Source organism: Capsicum annuum, unplaced genomic scaffold (genome assembly GCF_002878395.1).
Source record: "Capsicum annuum cultivar UCD-10X-F1 unplaced genomic scaffold, UCD10Xv1.1 ctg4739, whole genome shotgun sequence".
In the NCBI taxonomy this organism is placed as follows: domain Eukaryota; kingdom Viridiplantae; phylum Streptophyta; class Magnoliopsida; order Solanales; family Solanaceae; genus Capsicum; species Capsicum annuum.
Window position 1 is genome coordinate 12,934 of NW_025855028.1, and position 14,578 is coordinate 27,511.

Genomic DNA, 14,578 nt, shown 5'->3' on the forward strand with positions numbered 1-14,578 from the left:
GTTTTTATCCAAATAACAAACCCTAACTAATTTTGTCTTATCTTAAAGATTCCAACAACTCACCTAATCAAAAATAGACACCTGACCCTTACCCCTCCAATTAAAAAATGACACCTCACCCCATATGACCCATACCCCTTACGTCTTATTCAAGGGGAGATCAATTCATAAAAGAAAAATGGGGGCCCCACAAAAAAGGAAGCTTCCTGGAAGGAGCATTTTATTTTTGGACACAATATAAAGGAAAAGTAAAAAGAAAAATAAATATGGTAAAGGGAGGGGTCCAGGAGAAAACTTCCAAAAAAAAAAGGACCATTTGGGCTTTCATTTTAAAAAGGGGAGGATAGAGAGAGGCTTCTTCTTAAAAGAAAGAGGGCACAAAAGAGAGATAAAAAATATAGCTTAGAATCCATTTTTATTTTGTTTTCCATTCTTCTATTTCTTGAAAAATCACATATACCACACAAGAAATAGAGTGATCGAGAGAGAGAGAGTCACGGAGAGGGAGAGAGAACGCAGGTTTCATGGGTGGTTTACTATTTCGGTGTTAGACTCACCGAAGACACGTCGAAGTCGTCGCTAACATGTTCGAATTCCTCAGAACCCGTTCCAAACTTCTCACTCTCACATTTTTTTAGCTCAGTTTTCTTTTTCTTTTCTTTTGAGGTTCTATTGCGTATTTGGATGTTGGGGTTCTTCTATTTTGTGCTCTCATCGTTGAAATCAGGTCAGGGTCCGACTTATTTTGGGTTGTTTTGGTTGCTGTCCTCTCACCAGAGCGCCGTTTCAATCGAGTTCAACTCTCAATAGGATTTTAAGGGTGCTTCGATTTTGTTTGTTGTGGGATTCATTATCAACATCATGTTTGGGAGTTTCTGAGATCAAGTCGAGTCAATATGTGGTTTGGGTTTCATATTGCTTGTCTTTTTACTGGTTTGAAATCTGTTCGAAAGGCTGTTTTGGGTCACTGATCGAGTTTTCATGACGTTGGGGTTCTCCGTTGGAGGATTTTGGTTGTTGGATTTCTTTATTATCAATGATGAATACAAGTTTTATTGAGGTCCATTTCTTAACCCGTTCTCTTTTTCTTATTTTGGTTGGTTGAATTAGTTATTATTATTGTTTTGTTGATCATGGTTGTTTGATTTTGTTGATGTTTATGCTTTCGATGATGAAGTTTGAGTGATGTTGATTTGTTGAATAGACGGTTGTGAATTGTTGAAATAGTACTCTTGAATAGTGAAAATTTGATGTAAGAAAGGAATTCGGGGGAGTAAGAAGTTGTTAAAAGTTTAATGTAGTGATATTTTGGTTCATTGTCGTTTTGTTCAATTTGGGATAAGCATGAATATGATCGATTTATGATACGTTGATACAGATAAGTAATATAGGTTCGGGTAGGTATATTTTAGAACTTGTTGTTTCGATTGAATGTTGAAATGTGCGTATGAATATTTTTTTCTAGTTTGTCGTATTTAATTCAAAATGTATTCATTTAGCCGGGGAATGCCCCAAGACACATTATATTTATTCACCGGGGAATGTCCCGACGTACTATGTTGGCGGAAGACGTTCGTCAGGAAGGCCCGAGGCATCGGGTAAAGAACAAGAGTGTAGTTAGGATTAACGTAGGTTATATAGGATTTAGTTCCGCATTTTTTATTTTTGGACTGTATAATTTGGATTGGACACTATATTTTTGACTCGTTTTATTTAAGTTTGTTGATTTTTTTGTTTTACGTGTTTTGTGTGGTTTATACATTCGTAGTGTTAAATTAGTCGATATGCTCCACCAAGCGACCATGGTCGAACCACGGAATCGAGGGGTGACTAACACCTTCCCCTCGGTCAACAAAATTCCTTAGTCAGAATCTCTGTTCGTGGATCAGTTTTATAGAGTGAAAACCGTTTTGAAAAAGGATATCCAAAGGTGACTTGGCACTCCTGATTTATGCCAAGTGACGACTCTGAGTTTTGAATAAAATGAATCCTTTTCGAAATAATTTTTTATCTTTTGTCACTTAATAATAAAAACCCTTTCGAACATAAAATCCGAATCTTTTTGGAGAAACAAAAAAGGGTGTGACAGCTCTGGCGACTCTGCTGGGGAACTAACTTTTCAGAATTTGAGTTTTTCGCGGAGTCGTATCGGCTTTGTTTGGCATTACGAGTGTATAATCATTGTTTGTGATTTTGTTTGTGTTATTGTTATCACTTTTGTGCGTTTTCGTGCTCTCTGTTTACAGTATTTATCCTATGTGTTACCGCTTTTATATCTGTCATCATGTGCATAACCCGAGTCTTTCTTTCCACAACAAGTCCGTAGTACACGTGTTGTACACGACCTCTAGTTGAGTCACCCTTATCTTAGGGGGGAACCGTCGGTGTTATGGAGTAGGTGGAAATTAAAGAAGCCACTATCGACCATACGCTCCCCCGAACAGCCTTATTAGTAAACCCCAATGTTGGTCAGCCTTTAGGTCATGCTTATGTGCATCATGTTGAAGACCTAGTGGGGCCCACTCGGTCCTTCGTATGAGACTCACCTCTAAAGCATATCTACGTGCTAAATGTTACATCTCTGAGGATAATAGGATCATTTGGACGGACTGATTTGAGGGAAAACATGTGTTAGAGGTAAGTGTGTAGACAAAAAAGAGATGAATGGTAAAAGAAATGAAGAGAAGAAGGAAAAAGAAAAAAAAACGGTGAATCAAAAGAGTGTCGTAGTTTATTTTAGAGTTCTTTATGACTTTTGTTCTTCACAATCAAAAAAACTCAAAAAGATTTTTTTACCTTTTGCATTTATTTTCTCAAAGTACCATAAAAAAAGAAAAGAAAAAAAAAAGAGGATTTTGTGTACTTTTTCTACTTATTTGTCAAAAATAAAAGTACAAAAATAATTTCCTTTTGTTTTTTTAGTAAGCATTCATAATTCAAAATTTTCAAAAAAAAAAAGATTTTTATATTATAGTAGTTTTTTATAAAAGAATATACCAGAAAAAGGGATGGTAGAAATTTGTACATTTCCTATAATGAAAATACCAAAAAGATTTTTCTTCATAATTGTTGGTGTCAGTCTTAGTTGAAGTGTCTAATTAAAAACCCAAAAAGATTTTATTCGTTTGTCTTTGATTGTGTCTCTTAAGTTAGGGTCAATCTATTAGTTAATCGTTAATTATTCAATCTGGACGAACTACGCATACCTAATTCCCACCCCTTGGGGCGGGATACGTAGGCAACGCTCTGTGGGTCTGGTAATCTTTATTTTTGGCCTTTGTCTTAGTCTTAGTCTAGGTTTTTATCCCCATAATCTAGTGTTGTTAGTTGTCCTAGCCAAGTAGGCTGATTTTATTCAGTGGTACTGTTCGGCGATTTGGAGTCATAAAGTGGCATGTTCCTTCGACATGTCCACGTCAAAGTCTCAAGGGTTGGAAATATTTTGATCCTATCAAATTTTTGAAATAATGTCTTATGTGTTATTACAGGGATGGATTTGTCCACCAAGTCTAGAGTCCTGATGGTTGTCAAAGTGCCCAAAAAGTTAATCAATTAGTGGGGCATGTTTAACTATGTTGACCAGCAGAAACTGATTAAATTATTAGGAGATCTTACAGAACTTCTGCTTATTACCCCTCGTCCAGATCTAATAAAAGCGGTGTTGACCTTTTGGGATCCAAGTAGTTTGGTGTTCAGGTCTGAAAAGTGTGAAATGACTCCTACTTTGGCAGAAATATATGGTCTGTTGCATTTTCCCTATATCGATAAAGGTATGATTAGAGCTCGAAATCATACTGGCACGAGGTTTTGCAGTGTTGTGGGTTAAAAAGTAAAGATACATATTTGGATTGTTTCAAAAGATTCATGGATTTCCTTAGATTTTTTTGTTTGCTAGATTCGGGCCCTCGAAAGGTTTTGACTACCTTTGGCATGAATTTTATATGACTAAGGAGAAGTAGGAGAGAAAGCGTCTTGAAGTCTTCACCCTCGCTTTGTTAGGTACTTTAGTATTTCCACTAGAATAAAGACACATCAAGACACGTTTGCAATCTGTAGTGATGGCCTTATTTCATGAAGAACAAGGGGACAAGATTACCATCATCCTATGATCTTAACAGAAATATATAAGGCTTTAACCGTAGTGAAGTGAGGGATGAGATTTTTTAAGGGAAGTAACCTGATGTTGCAACTATGGTTGATGGAGCATTTGCATGCACCTTCTCTAATTAGACCGGATGTGATTGACCGTTGTATGCCCAATCAGGTGAAAGCCATGGGACAAAGAATGCATGTTGCCAAATTCTCATAACCCGTGGGAATCGATGCTTGGATTGAATTTCTCGAGTCAAGAACTGAGGATAACATTCTATGGAGATGTCTATGGCTTCGTCCAAAAATAATCTTATTTGGGTGTCAGATGCACCTCCTTTTGGTTATGATAGGACTTAATTGTACTCGACCATACACTCCTGCTAGGGTAATGCGTCAGCTAGGTAGATCACAAGAGGTCCCACCCATGGTGGATTTGCTGAAAGATGTTGAGTACTTTAAGAACCAAGCCTAGGGGAGAGCAAATACGAGCAAATCTGGAATCACGCAACAAAAATGCGTATAGATACTTTCAAAAAAGGACCGGATAACCCAGGGTACAGTTCAAGATATAAGATCTAGCTTCAATCTATACCTCGGGGTGTTAGCAAGCCATTACCAGTGCAACTTAGAGGAAGAATACGAGAAGAATGCATTTTTTATGACAGTCAGGATGAAAGTGCGGAGGCCAAAGTGGAGACACTGAGGGTTCGGTTATCAAATTTGCTCAAGACTGTAGAAAGGTATGAGAACAATCTTTTCATGTGCACTCCCCATGAGGTGGGAATACGTTCCAGAAGCTTTTTCCCAAATATCGGGGTGTCTTTCCAGGATATGCTACGAAGTTTGAATGGGAGAAAGAGAACTTCACATACAGGTCCATCTCAGCCAGGGTCATCACGCAGAGCACTAGTTGAAGGAGCATTTCTTATCTTTTATTTAGTTTGAGTCTCTTATTTTCTATTATTGTAAGCTGGTGTCTTTGTCATATCAGCGTTAAGTTTGCTTTTGGAGTCTTTATTAGGAGAATTATGTATGTCAAATTGTTGGTCTAGAGTGTTGTTTGGTATTTGTTGTTTAGTTTTAAAGTGGTCTTAAATTTGGAGTATGTTTAGTTGTTTCTTTATCAAAATGCTTTGATGTTGTGTCATTCTTTCTTTTGTTTTTTTCGCTTAAAGAAAAAAAATCATCAAAAATCAATAATTTTATGGTATTTATGCATGAGCGGCCCGAACTACGCAAGATATGATTCATCACAACATGATAAGTAGGCAACCTACTTTTGGGTTCGATCTAATCAATTTGTTTTGTGTTTTTCATTATTTTTCCTCTTTTAAAGAAAATCAAAAGTCATAAAGAATGATAAAACGAAGGTAGATAGCGAGAGAAGAAAAGAAAGAACAGAGATTGATACAAAAAAGATGGAAATCAGGGTGAAAGAAAAGAGGTGTGGTTGAAGGAAAAAAGCAAATGAGTGTAGATAAAAATCGCAATAATGTTAAAATAACCTCGCTACCCTCAAAGGCTGGTAGGAATGAACATGAATCTAGAATAATTTTACCAATGTGATTCCCATGCTTGTTGTGTGACCTAATCCTAACGGGTGTTGTATTTGATGAGCATGTTTCTTTCAGATAACAATGGTGGGTTTGCATCACTCTGGCTAGTCATCCGTACTTAAATAGATCAAAAGTAAAGCTTGCATGGCTAGTAGGGAGATTGAAAATTCACTCATTGACCCATATCAGGATCCCAGGGAAAAAAGTTCAGAATGCAATGATGAGGTATTGAGATTTATACAACAATTGCTAAATCTTCGCCGAGCATGGGATAGTGGCTGCCTCCTCCTTCACTCCCTGAAGATCTTGGGAATATCTCCAATTGCCCACCGCTCTCTCAAGCACAATCTCTGTTCCTATTGAGTTACCGAAGCACGCACTAGGATTCACTCCGCAGCAATATTACCCTGGAACTTCTAGTATGCCCCTGTAAGTTCCTTAACCAAGGCCTGTGACTCATCCGATGCCACCGGCAGCGCCTGTGTTCATGGCTCCACCACTACCTGAAGCTCCCACATATGTTGTGCGTCCGATAATGGTGCTTCCTCGGTCTGCCAGTGAGTCTGTATTGAAGGTTTCAGATAGTCAGTATTATGCTCCGGAGCCTACTTTGAGAATGAATGAAATGCATAGGTATGCTCATCCACCTACATTTCCATTTGATACGGAGAAACCCATCGCAACAGAGGAACGGGAGGTCATAGCGCAGAAATTGAAAAGTTTGGAACAGGCCATGAGGAATCTGCAGGGAACCGGAGGTTATAAGAGTGTTTCCTATAAAGATCTTTGCATGTTCCCAGATGTCAACCTTCCCCTCGATTTTAAAATGCCCAAGTTCGAGAAGTATACTGGGCACGGTGATCCCGTGGCACACTTGAGACATTATTGCAACCAATTGAGGGCTGAAAGGGGAAGGAAAGAGTTTCTTATGGCTTTCTTTCATGAGAGTCTTTCCGATCTGGCTTCAGAATGGTTTGTCGATCACGATATCGACAAATGGAACAGCTCGGATGACTTAGCTTTTGAATTTGTGCAATATTTTTAGTATAACGTCGGCCTGATTCCTGACAAAAAATTCTTGGTCAACATGAAGAAGAAAAGCACTGAAGGCTTTAGGGAATACGCGATAAGGTGGCGTGAATAGGCCGCCAGGGTAAAGCCTCCAATGAAGGAGAGAGTAAGCTGGTAGAGGTCTTCATTCAGGCACAGGATGAGACCTATTTTTAATATTTACTTCTGGTAATGGGAAAGTCTTTTATTAAAGTCCTCAAAATGGGAGAGATGATAGAGGATGGAATTAAGACTGGCTGAATAATGAGTTTTGTCGCGTTAAAATCTACCACATAAGCAATTCAAGGTGGATCTGGCACGTTCGAAGGTAAAAAGAAGAAAGAAGACGTGGCAACCATTATTGCTGGACCCCATTCCTATCCCAAAAGACCTCCTCGCCCCTATCCCTAATCCCAAGATCAAGCCTATGTCCAAGCTCTCTATATTCCTCCCCACCATTACTACCCTCCACAAAACCCACCATATTCTATTCCACTCCCTTCTTACCTAGTATATAGCGCACAACCATATGCCCAAACCCCTTCTTACCCGCAATGGCATGCATAAGCTCCACAAAATTGTCCATCAGCTCCACCAAATTACCAAAATCCCTCCAGACCCGATTTCTAACCCAGGCCCGAGTACAACAAAGAAAAGGCAGTCAAAAATCAGTCCATGCCTCTCGAGGAGACATATGCTAGCTTGTTTGATAGGTTGAGAAAGATGAAGGTCTTGAGCCCAATTTAAGAAACGCTTTCAAATCTACCTCCCAGGAATCTCGATTATTCTTTAAGGTGTGTATATTGTTCTGACATGCCAGGCCATGATATCGAGAAATGATGGTATTTAAAGAGATTCATCCAAGATTTAATCGATGCAAATCAGATTTTGGTCCAGGCCCCAGAGGTTCCAAACATTAACCAGAATCCGTTTCCAACCCATGCTGAAACTAATATGTTAGAATTGATATATGATGGGAAAGATTCATCAAAGTTTTATAAGCCTATTGTCAGAATATAGACCAATGAGGATAAATCAGTGAATGTGGCGGACTCATTGAAAGCAATATCATTGAGCCAGGAAGAAACGGGAGAGGATAAAGTCCAAGAAAGCACGAAGAAACCCGTGATCATAGTGAAAGGAGTTAGAGAAGTCGTTGGTTTAAGTCAAGACAAGACTAAGTTAACGGTGAAAGGAACTTTGGGTAAGCCTATATTGATGGTGAAAGAAGCACTTGTGGTGCCTATTATCATCAAACCGGTGACCTAGCCTCCGATGTTTGATACGAAAAAGGTTCCCTAGTACTATAAGCGGATTGTGATAACTTATCAGGGGAAGGAAGTAGTGGAAGATGTATATGAGGTAGGGGGTTTAACTCAGTCAAGAAGATGCTTCGTGCCTGAAGGTTTAAGGAAGTCCAAGCCAATTATTAGTGGGCCTTCATCTATCAAAAAGCCTGTCACCGAAGAAGAAGCCGAAGAATTTTGAAAAAGATAAAGTTGCCAGAGTATTCAATAATAGATCAGTTGAAGGTTTCTGCTCAAATTTCCCTATTATCTTTGTTGCTGCATTCCAAGGAACATCGTGATATTATACTAAAGGTATTAAACGAAGCATACATTCCTAGGGAGATTACGATAAATCAGCTTGAGAAAATGGTTAAAAAAATCTTTGAGGTCAAATATCTGCCCTATTTCTACTTTGCAAAAGTTGAATATTGATGTTGAGAGGATCATGCCCAACAATGTATGTGTCAGGGCTTTCGATGGTGCAAAATCAAACTACATTGGTGAAATAGAACTAATGTTGATTTTAGGGCCTGTTGAGTTCTCCATTTCAAGCATTGAATATAGAATCCTCTTACAATCTATTATTGGGAAGATCGTGGATCCATAATGCCAAGGTGGTTGCATCTACATTGCACCAAATGATCAAGTTTGAGCATGACAAACAAGAAGTGGTTATTCATGCTGAAGGGGATTTTTCCACCTACGAAGATTCTTCCTTGTCCCTTATAGAAGAAAACAATGTAGAGGACACATTTGTCTATCAAACTTTTGATACAATGTCAGTGAATCATATCATTGAAGGGCAGGTTATTCCAGGGCCACAATTGTCTCCCGCTTCTGTCATGATAATAAATGAAATGTTAAAATATGGATTCGAGCCAGGAAGGGGTTTGGGAGTGTCTCTGCACGGTATAGTTTGTCCCATATGTCCGAATGAGAACATGGGCACTTTTAGTTTAGGATTTGAACCTACGGCTGAAGATCTGAAGAAGGACAAGGGGAGGAAAAAGGAAACATGGTCACTCCCTCGCCCAATGCCGCTACTCAGTGAATCATTTGCCAAGAGCGGTGTCATAAAGCCTGTAGAATTTGAAGCTGAATTAGTTGATGACTTCTAGAACCTCCTGATTGATGTTAACATGGTTGAAGCAGGAGAGGGTACCAGTAAGGCAGGCATGCAGTTCATAGGTCCTGCGGTCCAGCTCAACAATTGGAAAGTCACTCCTCTCCCTGGCAGGAGGGAGTTTTAGCAGTTCATTTTGTTTTTCTTTCTATTTATCCGAGTTATTCCAGGGTTGTAATTCAGAATTTAGCTTGTTTAAATTTTGTTTTCATTTTTGTTTAAACCCTTCTATCTTTCCCTGTTAATGAAATGCAATGTCCTCTTATTTTAGGTCTAATATATTTTGATTTTGTCTTTTTCTTTATACAGTTATCTTTATGCTGATTCTAATGACATGACTTGCATGCGAAATTTTTAGCCTGATCTTAAAATCCAAACTAATCAAGATATAATGAAGCAAGAGGGGGAATATGATTAAAAAAAAGAGGAACTAGAGGAAATAAGCAAAGAGTTGGAACAGTTTGAAGACATGACGAATCCTAATTTGAATAAAACTGAGCCAATCAATCTAGGGAATCAAGAAGATGTTAAGGAAACTAAAATCAATGTACATGCTTTACCATAGCTAAAATATGGAATGATTCAAGCATTAATTGATTATAAGGATGTTTTTAAATAGTCTTATGATGATATGCCTGGTTTAAGCACTGAATTAGTGGCCCATAAATTGCCAACTGATCCCGTATTCCCCCTATCAAACAGAAGTTGAGCAAGTTTAAGACTGACCTAAGTATCAAAATCAAAGAGGAAATCATGAAACAACTTAAAGCCAAAGTCATTCGAGTGGCCCGTTATCCCACATGGTTATCCAATGTTGTTCCTGTCCCAAAGAAAGATGGCAAACTTTAAGTATGTGTTGATTACCATGATTTGAACAGAGCAAGTCCGAAGGATGATTTTCCGCTGACCAACCTCCATATTTTACTGGACAATTGCGCTAAACATGAGGTAGCCTCTTTTGTGGATTGCTATGCGGGATCCACCAGATCATTATGGATAAGAAAGATGTGAAAAAGATGTCTTTTATCACACCATGGGGGACTTATTATTATCGAGTGATTCCATTCGGTTTGAAGAATGTTGTAGCAACATACATGAGAGCCATGAACACCATGTTTCATGATATGATGCATAAAGAGATTGAAGTCTATGTAGATGATGTGATTAAAGAGTTAGGCTGACCATGTTAAAGATTTAAGAAAGTTCTTTGGGAGGATTTGCAGGTATAATCTCAAGCTTAATCCGGCAAAATTTATATTTGGAGTTCCATCTGAAAAGTTGGTGGGGTTTGTAGTCAGCCGTTGGGAAATTGAATTGGATCCCTCGAAAATCAAAGCCATCCAGAATTTGCCTCTGCCCAAGAATAGGACAGAGGTGATGAGTTTGCTGGGTAGATTGAACTACATCAGTAAGTTCATTGCTCAACTCACAACCACTTGTGAGCCCCTTTTCAAGTTAGTGAAGAAGAGTGTTGTAGTTTAGTGGACTGAAGAATACCAGGAAGCGTTTGATAAAATCAAAAGATATCTATCAACTCCGCCCGTGCTGGTACCACCAGAGCCTGGTAGGCCTTTGATCTTATATTTATCAGTCATGGACAATTCCTTCGGTTGTCTCTTGGGTCAGTATGATATCACGGGCTAAAGGGAGCAAGCTATTTATTACCTTAGCAAGAAGTTCACAACATATGAAGCCAAGTACACACTTCTTGAAAGGACGTGTTATGCCCTGACTTAGGTAGCACAGAATTTGAAGCATTATCTTTCGTCCTATACTACTTATCTCATCTCTCGCATGGATCCGCTGAAGTATATATTTCAGAGGGCTATGCCAATGAGTCGATTGGCAAAGTGGCAAATATTACTTACCGACTTCGGCATTGTATATGTGACTCGAACCTCCATGAAAGCCCAAGCCTTAGCAGATCATCTTGCTGAGAATCCCATTGATGAAGAGTATAAGCCATTACAGATATATTTTCCTAATGAAGAGGTATTGTGTGTCGATAAAGTCATTATAGATGTTGATCCAAATTGGAACTTGTTCTTTGATGGAGCTGTCAACATGAAAAGAGTCAGAGTAGGTGCAGTTCTTATCTCTGAGATGGGGCAATATTTTTCGGTGACAGCGCAACATTAATTTTATTGTACCAATAACATGGCAGAATATGAAGCTTACATTCTGGGTTTGAGGCTAGCTGTTGATATGGGAGTCCAGGAACTATTAGTGTGGGGGGATTCAGATTTGTTCGTCCATTAGATTCAAGGTGATTAGGAGATGGGAGATTTAAAGCTAATACCGTATCGACAATTCTTGAAAGATCTATGTTAATGGTTTGTGAATGTAAAGTTTAGGCATATTCTAAGAATTCGCAATGAGATTGCTGATACGTTGGCCACTTTGTCTTCGATACTCCAACAACCTGATAAGGCCTACATCGATCCAGTGCATATACAGAGTCGTGATCAACACGCTTATTGTAATGTAGTTAAAAAAGAGCTCGATGGCGAACCTTGGTTCTTTGATATCAAGCAGTACATCCAGTCAGGAAAATACTTAGCATATGCCACCACTGATCTAAAGACGACTATTAGGCATTTGACTAGTGGATTTTTCTTAAGCGGGGGAGTCTTATACAAGAGAAACCCAGATCTGGGACTTTTAAGGTGTGTATATACAAAAGAAGCTTCGGTAATCATGGTTGAAGTTCACTCCGGAGTATGCGGACCTCATATGAATGGTTATGTCTTATCAAAGAAGACTCTCGGAGCAGGTTATTACTGGCTTACTATGGAGAGGGATTCTATTCGATTTGTTCGAAAGTGTCATCAATGTCAGGTACACAGTGATCTGATACATTCTCCTCCTACTGAGTTGTACGCAATGGATGCTCTATGGCCTTTCGTAGCCTGGGGAATAAACGTGATGGGACCGATTGAGCCAAAAGCATCAAATCGGCATATTTTCATTCTGGTGGCCATTGATTACTTCACAAAGTGGGTAGATAAAGTAACTTTCAAGTCAGTGACAAAGAAAGCGGTAGTAGATTTTGTTCATGAAAACATCATTTATAGGTTTGGAATTCCTAAGATGATTATTACAAACAATGCTGTCAATCTCAATAGTCATTTGATGCAAGAAGTGTGTCAACAGTTCAAGATCGCACATCGAAATTCCACTATAGTCCAAAGGCTAATGGCGTTGTGTAAACCGTCAATAAGAATATTAAGAAGATACTACGGAAAATGGTACAAGGGTCTAGACAATGGCATGAGAAGTTGCCATTTGCATTGCTAGGTTATCACACTGATGTTCTCACTTCAACAAGTGCAACTCCATATTTATTGGTGTATGGGACAGAAGTAGTCATCCTGTAGAAGTTGAAATTCCCTCTCTTCGAGTCATTGTGGAAGCAGAGATCGAGATGATGAGTGGGTCAAAACCCGACTCGAACAATTGAGTTTGATTGAGGAAAAAATGCTAACGTCGGTATGTTATGGCCAATTGTATCAGAAGAAAATGGCTCGAGCATATAACAAAAAGGTACAACCCAGGCATTTTGAAGTTGTTCAGTTGGTATTGAAGCATATCCTTCCTTACCAGGTTGAAGCGAAAGGCAAATTCTCCCTAAACTGGCAAGGTCCCTTCATTGTGAAAAAAGTGTTGCCCACTGGAGCCTTATATTTGACAGATATTGAAGGCAAAATGGCAGAAATGACTATCAATGCTAATGCTGTCAAAAGATATTATGTATGATATTTAATTCTTTGTTGATTTTATTGCATGTTTAGTACTTGTATTTTTTAAGATTGACATGATGAAGGCATTTTATTCTTCTATCCAAACATTGTGTCATCCTTTGTTTACCCGTTTGAGCTTAGTTTTATTTTTCTTTCATATCCCTCTTTTGGAATCAAAATAGAGTCAAAGATAAATATCAGGAAAATAAGAATAAAAGAAAGAGTTCGAAAATAAAAAAAAAGAGAAAAAAATCAAATCAAAACAAAGAACAAGCTGATGGAACTACGTGCGACCTGATTCTCCTCTCTCGGGAGTGAGATACGTAGGTTGCCCTATTTCAGGCTCGGTCCAACCAAATAAAATTTTTAGAATCACCCAGTCAACGAAAAACTGGGGCATGAGTTAATATGTTGTTTGAGTCGATTTCAAAAGTTGTAAGCCCTACCCCCGCTTCAAGTGTCGTTTAAGCCTCTTGCCATCCTTTTCTAACCTTATCCAAAAGCCAAGTTACAACTAAAGAAAGTCCTTCAGATCAATTTTTGATAATGTTAAGGCTAAGCATGTAATGGATATGATGATACATCGTAGGGTACTACTTGTTTTCCTCACCGTAAGAAATCAAGGAAGAAATAAAAATGAGAGAGTCTTATTGGTGAAAACCCTCACAGGCACCATAAGGCGATGATGAGTTGAGAGAAATAAAAATAAGAGAGTCTTACTGGTGAAAACCCTTACGGGCACCATAAGGCGATGTGGAGTTGAGAGAAATAAAATGAGAGAGTCTTATTGGTGAAAACCCTCATGGGCACTGTAAGGCGATGGTGAGTTCGAAAGAAAGGTGAAAAGAAAAGAGGTTTGTTGGAGAAAATCTTTCAAGATGTCGTCAATTGAATGAGATATATGAGTCCAACGGGTTGGAAGAAGCAGCATCGAAAAAGGCACGAACTCAACATCAAATGGGAAGTTTGGATAGGAAGATCAGGCAGCTTAATCCAAAATGCATGTCATAGTCAATGGAGTTGGTTACCATCTTCAGATAAGTTTTCTTCTTTGTTAAAAAAAAGGACATTGCCCTTTTCTTTCCTTTATATATGCATTTTTTTGTCTTTTTATGTCATTTATTAAAATAAAAGTCACCGTCATTCCTTTACATTTTAAGTCAAGTCGTTGTCAAAACAAGCAAGAAAGAATTTCAAAACTTGCTACCAGTCTTTCCAATTGTATGAGGAAATGCCAAGGACCAGCACATAAAAGAAATAGGATCGTATTTCAACACAAAGCAAAGGAAGTCTACCAACCGACAGGTTGCTGGATTCATGGGAGTATCAGATGTCAAAAGGTGCATCTCTGAGGCATGGTAAAATAGAAGCTCGGTATTTGAGTCAAAGGCATTTTCCCCGATCTGGTCTGGGTCAATGATGCGACAAGACAGGGGCAAGTGTCAGTAATTTGAAACAAAGATGAAAGGAACAATTGCTGGAGCATGATACCTGGAAAGCCAAGTGTTGCAAACCACCACTAAGTTTTCAACTGAAAAAATTTTCTTTGATGAAACAGGGGCAAAGTTTTGTTCATTGAGTCCAGCTATCATTGGAAAGCATGTCCATGTGATTTTATTTTCTGTTCAGGACCCTCCTGAAAAATAAGATTTTACTTTCTATTCAGGACACTCTTGATTTTACTTTCTGTTCAGGACCCTCCTGAAAAATGGGATATTACTTTCTGTT

General features: G+C 38.6%; 1 long non-coding RNA gene across 1 annotated transcript in view; it reads left to right on the top strand.

The window, feature by feature from the left end:
• Positions 1-261: 261 nt before the first annotated feature.
• The window catches only part of LOC124892439, a 19,465-nt gene continuing 5,148 nt past the window's right edge, over positions 262-14,578 (top strand). The window contains exon 1 of the long non-coding RNA XR_007050244.1: positions 262-1,060. This is a non-coding gene — a long non-coding RNA (uncharacterized LOC124892439). The remainder of the gene's footprint in view (positions 1,061-14,578) is intronic.